The sequence below is a fragment of the Nyctereutes procyonoides genome, unplaced genomic scaffold (genome assembly GCF_905146905.1).
Source record: "Nyctereutes procyonoides isolate TBG_1078 unplaced genomic scaffold, NYPRO_anot_genome, whole genome shotgun sequence".
In the NCBI taxonomy this organism is placed as follows: domain Eukaryota; kingdom Metazoa; phylum Chordata; class Mammalia; order Carnivora; family Canidae; genus Nyctereutes; species Nyctereutes procyonoides.
The window spans coordinates 10,932,690-10,943,187 of NW_026575082.1; the positions used below are offsets into that span (position 1 = coordinate 10,932,690).

Here is a 10,498-nt window from a genome sequence, read left to right on the forward strand (position 1 = left end):
TAAACTGCTATAGATCAATAGCTAATTTTACAATCCATATTTTAAGTTTTATAAGCTGATTCTTCCAGATTTCTCTTGACTATTCTAAGTCCTTTGACTTTGGATTTCCACATAAATTTTATGATCAATTTATACACGTGCAGAAAAAGGCTGGGATTTTGACTGATATAACTTTGAATTTGTAGTCTTTTGGAGAAAATTGGACATCTTAATACCAAGTCTTCATGCTACACATTTTGTATATCCATGTATTTTATAGGATATTTAAGAAATTTATCTTAGCAATGATTTTTTATTTTGCATATAGTGATATTAAATTTTTAATGAATTTTATTCCTAGACATATGAGGGAAAGCTTGTATTCAATTAATATTGCAATATAAACAATGACTGCAACTCTAGCAGCTTAAAAACAAACAAACAAAAATCTGTTATTATCTCCCTGTTCTATAGACCAGAAATGCAGTACTGTGTGCTTATAGGTTTTTTTCCCCCTTTAGCAGATTTTCAGCTTTCTCTTTATATTTGGTTTTGTGAAATCTGAACATAACCTACTTAGGTGTGGTCTCCTTTGTGTTCATCAAGGAACTCTCCTAGTCTCAGTGGATGGAAGTGAAAGCCAGGAAAGTGTCATCTCACTCAGAATGTTTGCCTCTTTCCAGGATCATATCCTACCCTTTTCAGTATGAATTTGGTTGATTTTAGCACTTTCAAACATTTGCTTTTTCTATTTTGTCCAGAGTTTACAATTGCTATCCTTAAGAGGTTTTGATCAATAAATACTACCCAGCCATTATCATAACAGGAATTTTCAGCTTCTTTCTTGATATTTAAGATGGCTGGGTGAAAACAAATTACCTTGCAAAATATTTGAATTTCAAGGCTATCATTTTTTGTATTAAATATCTATTTTGGAAAATAACAGATGAAAAATTAATGTTTTCTGTCAGACTGTGACTACAATAATTTGGCGATTTTCTGTGACATTAGTTTTGTATGATTGAATAGAAGGAAGTAAATTACTCACAAAGTAGTCCAGAAAAAAATGCATTCATTTATTTCAATGTTTATTTTTATTACATAACAAACTCTTTATATAAAGGGTAGAAATATCAGTGGATATTGAGTTAGGAAAATAGTTAAGTTATTAGTTTGGATCATTGTATTATAGCAATTCACAAATGCACTTAAATTGAAATTATTTTTATAATATCTATATTAATTAAATGATACTATTATATATTTTTATAACCATGATGATATTATTCATGCTTTCAACAAAGAATAGCATTACCTTTTACAATCAATCTAAAAAAAAGAAACATTTTCTTTCCCTAGATATTACTTTGATTCTAGTAGACAGCAATCCATTTTTTTTCATTTAAATTCAATTAGCTAACATACAGTACATAGTTTCCAATGCAGTGTTCAATAATTCATCAGTTGCATATAACACCCAGTGCTCATCACATCATGTGCCCTCCTTAATGCCCATCACCTGATTACCCCATCCCCCCACCAAGCTCCTCTGCAACAATCCTCAGTTTGTGTCCCATAGGTAATATTCTCTCATGATTTGCCTCCCTTTCTGATGACTTCCCATTTAGTCTCCCCTCTCTTACCCTATGAATTCCACATAAAGTGAAACCATATAAGTGTCTTTCTAAGATTGACTTATTTCGCTCAGCATAATACACTTCAGTTCCATCTACATTGATATAAAGGTAAGTTTTCACCCTTTCTTATGGCTGAGTACTATTCCATTGTGTATATATACCTATCCGTTCATCTGTTGAATGAGCTGATGTCTCTGCTCTTTCCATAGTTTGACTATTGTGAAAATTGCTGCTATGAACATTGGGGTGCAGGTGCCCCTTCAAATCATTACATTTGTATCTTTGGGGTAAATGCCTAATAGTGTAATTGTTAGGCTTAGGGTAGCTGTATTTTTGACTTCTTGAGGAACCTCCATACTGTTGGAAAACAGAGTGGCTGCACCAGCTTGCATTCCCCCCAACAGTGTAAGAGAGTTCCCTTTTCTCCATATCCTCACCAACATGTGTTGTTTCCTGTCTTGTTAATTTTAGCCATTCTCACTGGTGGAAGGTGGTATCTATTGTGGTTTTGATTTCTATTCCCCTGATGCAAAGTACTGTGGAGCATTTTTTCATGTGTCTGTTGGTCATCTGTATGTCTTCTTTGGAGAAACGTCTGTTCATTTCTTCTGCCTATTTCTTAACTGGATCTTTGTTTTATGGGTGTTGAGTTTAATAACTTCTTTACAGATCTTGGATACTAGTCCTTTACCTGAGGTCATTTGCAAATATCTTCTTCCATTTTGTAGGTTTCCATTTAGTTTTGTTGACTGTTTCCTTTGCTGTGCAGAAGTGTTTTATCTTGGTGAAGTCCCAATAGTTCATTTTTGCCTTTGTTTCCCTTGCCTCTGGAGACATGTATAGCAAGAAGTTGCTGTGGCTGAAGTCAAAGATGTTGTTGCCTGTGTTCTCTTCTAGGATATTGATGGATTCCTATCTTACATTTAGGTTTTCATTTATTTTGATCCATTATTTTAGTCCATGGTGTAAGAAAATGTCCAGTTTCATTTCTCTACATGTGGCATCACAATGCCAGGCTTCAAGCTTTATTACAAAGCTGTAACCATCAAGACAGTATGGTATTGGCACAAAAATAGACACTTAGATCAATGGAGCAGAATAGAGAATCTAGAAACAGACCCTCAACTCTACAATCAACTAATCTTCAACAGAGCAGGGAAGAATATCCAATTCTTTGGAAAAAAAGACAGTCGCTTCAATAAATGGAATAATCTGCTTTTTAAAAATGGGGACAATCGTGTACTTATATTCAGAACATTATCAGTGCTATGTCTGTAAATATTTTAATTTATAATATTCAGAATGTATTATCATGTTTTTCACCTTCCCTAAACTTTTACTATGTACTACCATGTACCAGTCATATTAATATGTGCTTAAAATAATACGAGTGGATATTTTAACTTGGAAATAAACTCAATCACATAGAGAAAAATCATTTTAAATTTCACGTAATTCAGGTTATAAAAGTGGCACCCCAAAAAATAATCCAGGGGGAAATTTTCAATAAAAATATTCAAATATATCTGCTTAAAAAAATTCTGAATGTTTGAGGAAGAGTGAAAAAATACTCCAAAGTAAATTAGAAATTCATTTAAAATATATTAAAAGTTATAGAAACAAGTTGAAAATTTTATTAGTTGATTTCATTTTTATTTTAAGTTTCTGATATTATCATTATCTTGAGATTTTTTTATGAGGTAGCATAATTTCTTGATGTCCTTAGTATCTAATGATTGACTTATTTAACTGCTTACAATTTATACATTTTGGTAACCATGTGTCTAGATGAAGGTAGATGGTTGGGAGATGAAAGTATCAAATTAGGAATAATCATTTTACTAACATAAATTCTGAGCATAGATTAGGTTTGCATATATCACATAAAACATGCACCCACACCTGTACACAGATACCTGTATTTCCAAAAATGATATTGTTCTCATGAAAAATGGCATGCTCCAAAATCGAATGCTAATCTTTCAGGAAAAGTGTCATTGATTTTATTGTAATAATCAATTTAAAAATGAACTAACATCTTCCAAAAATAAAAAGTATAAATAATAATTTCTAGTCAACTGAAATATCATCTGAAACAAAATAGGAATATTTTTAACATTTTCTCAGCACTGATACATTATCAAAAAGATATTGATTTAAAATAGCATTACTAAAAAGATACTAATAAAATGATTATTATTTAATATTGTATTTCATTCAACTTAGAAAAAAATCTTACCATATTTTTCTGCTTACCCTAAACATATTGGAATCTATAAAAGCATAATAGTTACATTTCCCCCATTTTATTTCTCCTTGTATATTTATAGTCTGTAATGGTTTTAATGACCTGTGGATAGGGTTTCTCCAGCAGGTAATAATGTGTTTTTTTTTTTTTCCTGCCAGGAAATAATCAACCTAGGTCATCATTATTTAAATAAGTAGATGATTATATGGCTAAAGGGAAAAATAGGATATGTGTTATAAGAAAAAAATTTACTTTTTTTAATGATTGAAGGATATTTTTTTCAACTAATACAAGATGCTTTTTATTTGTCACCTCTCTATTGAAAGTACATTACCCTAAGTTCACTGCTGAGTATATACCTAATGGAAGGAATAAATCTTTGAAGACCACTGAGAGTACAAATTTGGCTGTGCTCTGTGCAACATCTCAAAGTTAATGGATAGAAAAGTTATTAGTCAATACTAAACCTTCTATGTCCTTGAGTTACTCAGAAACATGGATTTTATAGTAAAAACTGGTTATATCTCTATTCTTCTATTCACTGTTACAACTTTGTCAAAGTATTTCACAATTTTGGTAATAAATTTTTCTATATAGATTAGATAACATAAATTTTATAGTTGTTGGAGAATTATGTTAATTGTACTGAATCTAGTATATTTCTTTGGAATAAAAGCTCAGTAGATGTGCTCTCTCCCTTTTGTTTCTATTAGACTAATGGTCCAGTACTCATATTGACACCCAGTATATGCAATTTAAAAATAATGTTTATAACATAGGTATTTTGTGATGTTAAGGACTTTATGTTTCTAGATATAATGATTGCTGTTGACTTTTTAAATATTTTTTTGTTGGTGGGGGAAATGAAAACATAGATTGACTTTACATAATGATTTAAACATAATTACAAAGATTTATAGACTGTTATGTACTAAATGTTTGTGTCTTCCCCAAATTCACATGTTGAAATCCTAACCTCCAATGTGATGGTGTTTGGAGATAGGCCTTTGGGAAGCACTGAGGTCATGTACATGGAGGCCTCATGAAATGGATTAGTGCCCTTATAAGAAGAAACACAAGAGAGCTTGCTTCTTTTCTCTGCTGTCGACAATCTAAAGATACAGCAAGAAGGGGTCATATACAAACAAGAAAGCGAGCTGTCATTGGACACCAAATCTGTGAAGGTATTAGGAGATAGAGCGTTTGGGAGGTGCTTTGTCATGAGTGTGGAACTCTCATGAATGAGATTATGTCATTATACAAGGGATGATAGAGAGCTCCGCCATCCCCTCTACCATGTGAGGACACTGGGAAAAACCAGCCATCTATGCACCAGAAAGCAAGCTCTTACTGAACATCAGATCTGATGGTACTTTTATTTTAGACTTTCCAACCTTCAAAACTGTGAGAAGTAAATGTTTTACCTAAGCCACCCAGTCTATGGTCTTTTTGTTATGGCAGCCACAGCTAAGACAGAAACACCACTAAAAATTAGGACCATGAGTGTTCTTTAAGGAAAGATGCATATTTGGGCTCTAAACTAAAGCATACTTTGGACAGATCATGAGTGCCAATGTATTCAGAGAGAAAAGGATTCCAATCACGTTTTAGAATTTGGGGCTTCTACCCTATGAAATTTCATAGTATAAACTTGGTATCCTCAGCAAATACAGACTTGGTGTTCAAGAATAGTACTCATGTGAATATGTTGAAAGAGAATTCTCATTTTTGCTTTTCACCTGTCATCTTACTAGAGTCCCACAGATGCTAAAATTGATCCATAGTACTTAATTAAAGTAAGCTTTGAATTTATGCTCTCAGGTAAAAATGGTTACCCAAGTGATCCTGTGTTGAGCAGCAATGGGAAAGGTGAGGTAATGAGTTTCCCACTTAACCTTCTTCCCCAAGAATAACTATTTTAATTTTTGTGTACTCTGACTTTCTTCATAAGGTTGTGCATAAAAAAGAACTCTGGTGCCACAAAAAGTATTAAAAGTTACTGTCTTAGAACATTGACTAAAAAACTATATGACAGTCCATGGGCCAAACAATTTAATATGTACTGAAAAAAATAAAAAAGAAGTGCTTTATCCACATATTTTAAAGTGTATCAATTATTACTACATCATTTCAAAAGAAAATATTTTCAGATTTTTCATTCCCAAATTGTAAAATTATTTAAATTTAGAAGTTTCCATCATGACCGAACACTATTATTATTATTAAATTGAACCCATCTACAATTGACATTTTTATAGATTAAAAATGAGAGAATGTTGAGTACTCAGCAGCACATGTATTAAAATTGGAATGATACAGAGATTAGCATGGCTCCTATGCAAAGATGACACACAAATTGAGTATTGTTTTTATTCCAATCATGAAGTGGTAGAAAAGAAATACATCAGAAAGTTATCAAAGGTCAACATTATAAACATGAAGAACTCACGGTGAAAATTCTTACTTTTTTACTCTAAGTAATAAACTTCCCAAAAGAAATTTTGCAAAATTAGAAAAACACTGAGCAAGATGGTATTTTTCCCCCTAAATTCTCAAAATTTTAGTAATGCTAACTAATCAATAACAAGACTATTTTTGAAGCCTCTTCAAGGAGCTATTGTGTTTTTGTCTTTTTTTTTTTGTACAAGAAAACAAGAACCGTTTTCACAAAACAAAAACTATTGATTTCAGTTGATCTAAATAAATTTAAGTCAGATAATGCAAGGAATTTATATATCTTTAAGCTTTCATTTAGATATTGTATATAATTATAAAAAATTAAAGCCATTCCTTCTGCTATGTATTACATAACATTTCTTTCTTTGCTGTACTTTAGATTATTCATTTTTGCTAGTTAGCTTTAAAGACTTTATGACATTCTTATTATTCATTTTCTGGTCCTCTTCCTTCCCCAATTCCCCAACCCCATTCAGTATATTCATATTCAAATATTGAAATGTAAGATTTCTCTTCAGGTTACCAGTGATTTAACAATAAACAAACAAAACTTTTTTTTTTTTTAATTTATTTATTTATTTATTTACGATAGTCATACAGAGAGAGAGAGAGAGAGGCAGAGACATAGGCAGAGAGAGAAGCAGGCTCCATGCACCGGGAGCCCGACGTGGGATTCGATCCCGGGTCTCCAGGATCGCGCCCTGGGCCGAAGGCAGGCGCCAAACCGCTGCGCCACCCAGGGATCCCAACAAACAAAACTTTTTAAGGTGAGTTTTTCAGTATGAAAACAATGGGAATAAGGAGCAAAAAAATAAATGTAAATTATATTTGGACTTTTTCATAACTTGCGTATTATATTTATTTTCCCCTTTGGTGTGGGATATTTTTATGAATAATTGAGTATATGAATAAATGAACATTATATATATGCCGTATCTATAGTAATTGTTAAAACTACCATAGATACATTCAACAGAAATTCCATACTACCCCCCCTTACATTAGAAAATCTAACGGTGTTCGTAAAACTTGCTCTTATATCTTGCTTTTGACACTAATGGGAGTTTTCAGTAAAGACAAGTCCAATTGATGCATGAGCCTAGTAGTTCCCCTTAATTGTGTTTGTAAATTCAATAGCTATTATAGAAAGAGACATTCTTGGCTGCACTTTACAAAAATTATTATACCTCCTAGACCATACTTTATTCATTCTTAACTTCTATGTGTTTTAAAACTGTCTTGTGTTAGGAGTAACTCAGAAATGTATACTTGACTCTCACAGACTTTGCAAGGTTTTTCTTCTGTCACATGTTCCTCTGATAGCTCAATACATTTTGTCCAAATCTAACATAATGGTGTTGAGAGTCTATCATAAAAGAATGAAGAAAATTCTTTATAAATCAAAACACCGTAAAAGAAATAGAAGTGAATATTCTATTCTGGAATATTTTTGAAATGAGTTCTTAGTTGAAAGAAACAGGAAAGCCTTTAAGTTGCTGTTACAAATTTGTATCAATAATATTTATTATTGAATATGAAATATTGATATTTGTCCAATACTGGGGGACATTTTAAGTCTTAGATTCTCTAAAAGCATTTTCAGTGGCTGCATAAATATATATCACTAGTCATAACTGAAGTATGAATTAAAAAGAAAAATCTTGGTGTGTTGGAGGAGCCATAGTCACTTCTTGGAAACACATACTTCCTTTTGTTATTGCCTCTTGGTTCATGCTGCCTGGCTCCTTCTACAAGAGCCCTCATCCTGTCTGCTCTGTAAATTGACCACTGATGCTTTGGTCTCATACGATAAACAATCAGAAATAACTAGTTATCTTTTATAAGGAAAGCAGTTATGGGAAAGCTGGGGGAAATTGATCAACCTTAAGACTTTTCTGTTTCCCTAAACATGGCATGTTTGGATTTCTCCATCATGATACAGGGAAATCTTCTAGGCAATTCTATCCCAGAATTCAAAATCATAAGTGGTACTCTTAAGGCTTTATTTCTTGGCTTTGTTCTGGAACATTTCATGCTTTTCTTTGACATTCCCTTTAAGAACATCTAGGAGGGAAATGGGAAGACTTGAGGATATTGCCATCTGATCTTTTGCCCTCCCCTCCCACTTCAGACTTCCAATGTTTCGTGGGTGGGAGTTATTCACTAAGTCTATCCTTGTTCCTCTCCTTTGTATAACATATGACTTTTTAATCAATTAGGGCTGCATTTGGCTGTATTTTTTGCCTGAATACTCTAGAAAACAAGATATAAGGTAAATGTTTGTGTAATAATAATTTTCTAAGAAGGATTCAATTCCAAGGAAGCAGAAGTGAGGAGATAGGGAAAAGAGGTGGAGAGAGGAACTCTCTTAGAGAATTTGTTGTGAAACTAAGTACGGCATCAATACCAGCTAAACACCCATTCTTGTCAGATTTCTACAGGGAATCTATTAGTAAATATTCCATGGGAAGTGAGAAGAGTGTAGTGTACTGCACATAAGGTGAGGTATGTTGAGTTTTGCTGATGGGTGACACAAGGGATGAAGAGCAATTACAGCAACAGCATCCTTATAGGTAACAACAGATGGGAAAAATAGCAACCCAGCTCCACAACACATGGATGGGTGCTATCCATTAAAAGCCCACTCTGGCTATAAGGAAAAGATGCCTAAATCTGGACTGATGCATGAATGAATCTTTTTTTTTTTTGACTGCCATTAGTAGAAAGCAGATCCACTTGCATGTTCTGAGGGTACTAGAATTTCACCTGAAAATTAGATGCCCTGACTTTTTCCCTGAGAATCAAAGAAAGATCCAACTCTTTAATGTTGTGGCTACTTGTAATCTTCTAAATCAAGTATTACAGGTGAGGCTGATGGCCGAATCAAGCTCCAGGAATTTTTTTTGTGTGTGTGTGTCTCTCTGAGCAAAGACATTTACATATTTAAAGATTATGGAGGAAAAAAGAAAGAAAGAAAAATCTGTGATAGAGACCCATAAACTCTAAAATATTTCCAATATATAACTTTACAGAAAAAAATGCACCAATCCCTATTCTAAAAACACTGTAAAAAGAGTATGACAAACTAAGCTATAGATCCCATTACTACAACTACTGCAGGTAATGTACTTAATTTTCATTACATCTTTTTTCCACCTTTAGCTGGTCTGGGTTTCTTGCCTTATGGAGTGATACAGACCCTCATCCCTTAGAGTCTGCCATTGGTTTTCTAAACAAGGGAACCACTTTCCAGAGAAAGGAAGTTGTTTGTTCATTGGCCTTCATGGTCATATATGAAGGGAGAATTGGATGGTCAACCACATGCGAATCATGTTTGGCTTCCATTGCCTAATAGAGCAGATTGGGGAGCCTAGGGTCATTCTAGGGGAGTAAACACACATATATGTTTACTGTTCAGACTGAAAATTTTTGATTAACATTGTTTTCTCATTTATTGAGACTCCCAAATATTTGCAGTAAAGCCAAATGTCTAGATACAGTCTACAAGATTGATCATTTCTTTTCTTCTTCATTTTGTCTTTTAGTGACTGGCTTCTGTTCTCTGTCACTCCTTTAGCTATTAGGTTAATAGCCCCTCTGCCCTGGACAATTCAAACAATTGCCTTAGAAGGGGGAAAAGCCATTATTAATATAGTCTTTGCCAATTTCCGTACCCCCTTGGTCTGGAAGAGAATAATTAACAATTAGCATGGAAATAAATTGAGACTCTAATCCTATCAATATTTTCTCCTGATAAATATATACCTTAAGACTTTTCTGTTTCCCTAAACATGGCATGTTTAGATATACCCCCTCCCACCCCCACTGCCTCCCTTGGATAAACCAGATTTTGGGATAAAGAAGCTGGCTTTTACTTGCTTTTCTTCATAATATTGAATTCCTTATCTCGGGTTCTTTCTCTTGAGGACTCTATTAGGAAGGTCTTCAGTTGCTCCTAACAGAAATTCATGTGAAGATGACCTAAACAAATAAAGGTTTCATTTTTCACTTAATAGCTCTGTAGCATGGCTCTCACTGATATTTTTCTCCAACTTCCTGCTCTACTTCATTATAAATACTGTGTCTTAATCATATTGCCTCATTATAAAAATTTTCATATATAGCCACATTACAAAGAAGGAAATTGAGGTATTATGAGATAGAACTCTCTTCTTAC

The 10,498-nt window shown here is 33.3% G+C and overlaps 1 pseudogene; it reads left to right on the forward strand.

Annotated features, from left to right (window-relative positions):
• Positions 1–6,144: 6,144 nt before the first annotated feature.
• On the forward strand, positions 6,145–6,235 carry LOC129514675 (U6 spliceosomal RNA; annotated as a pseudogene).
• The last annotated feature ends 4,263 nt before the right edge of the window (positions 6,236–10,498 follow it).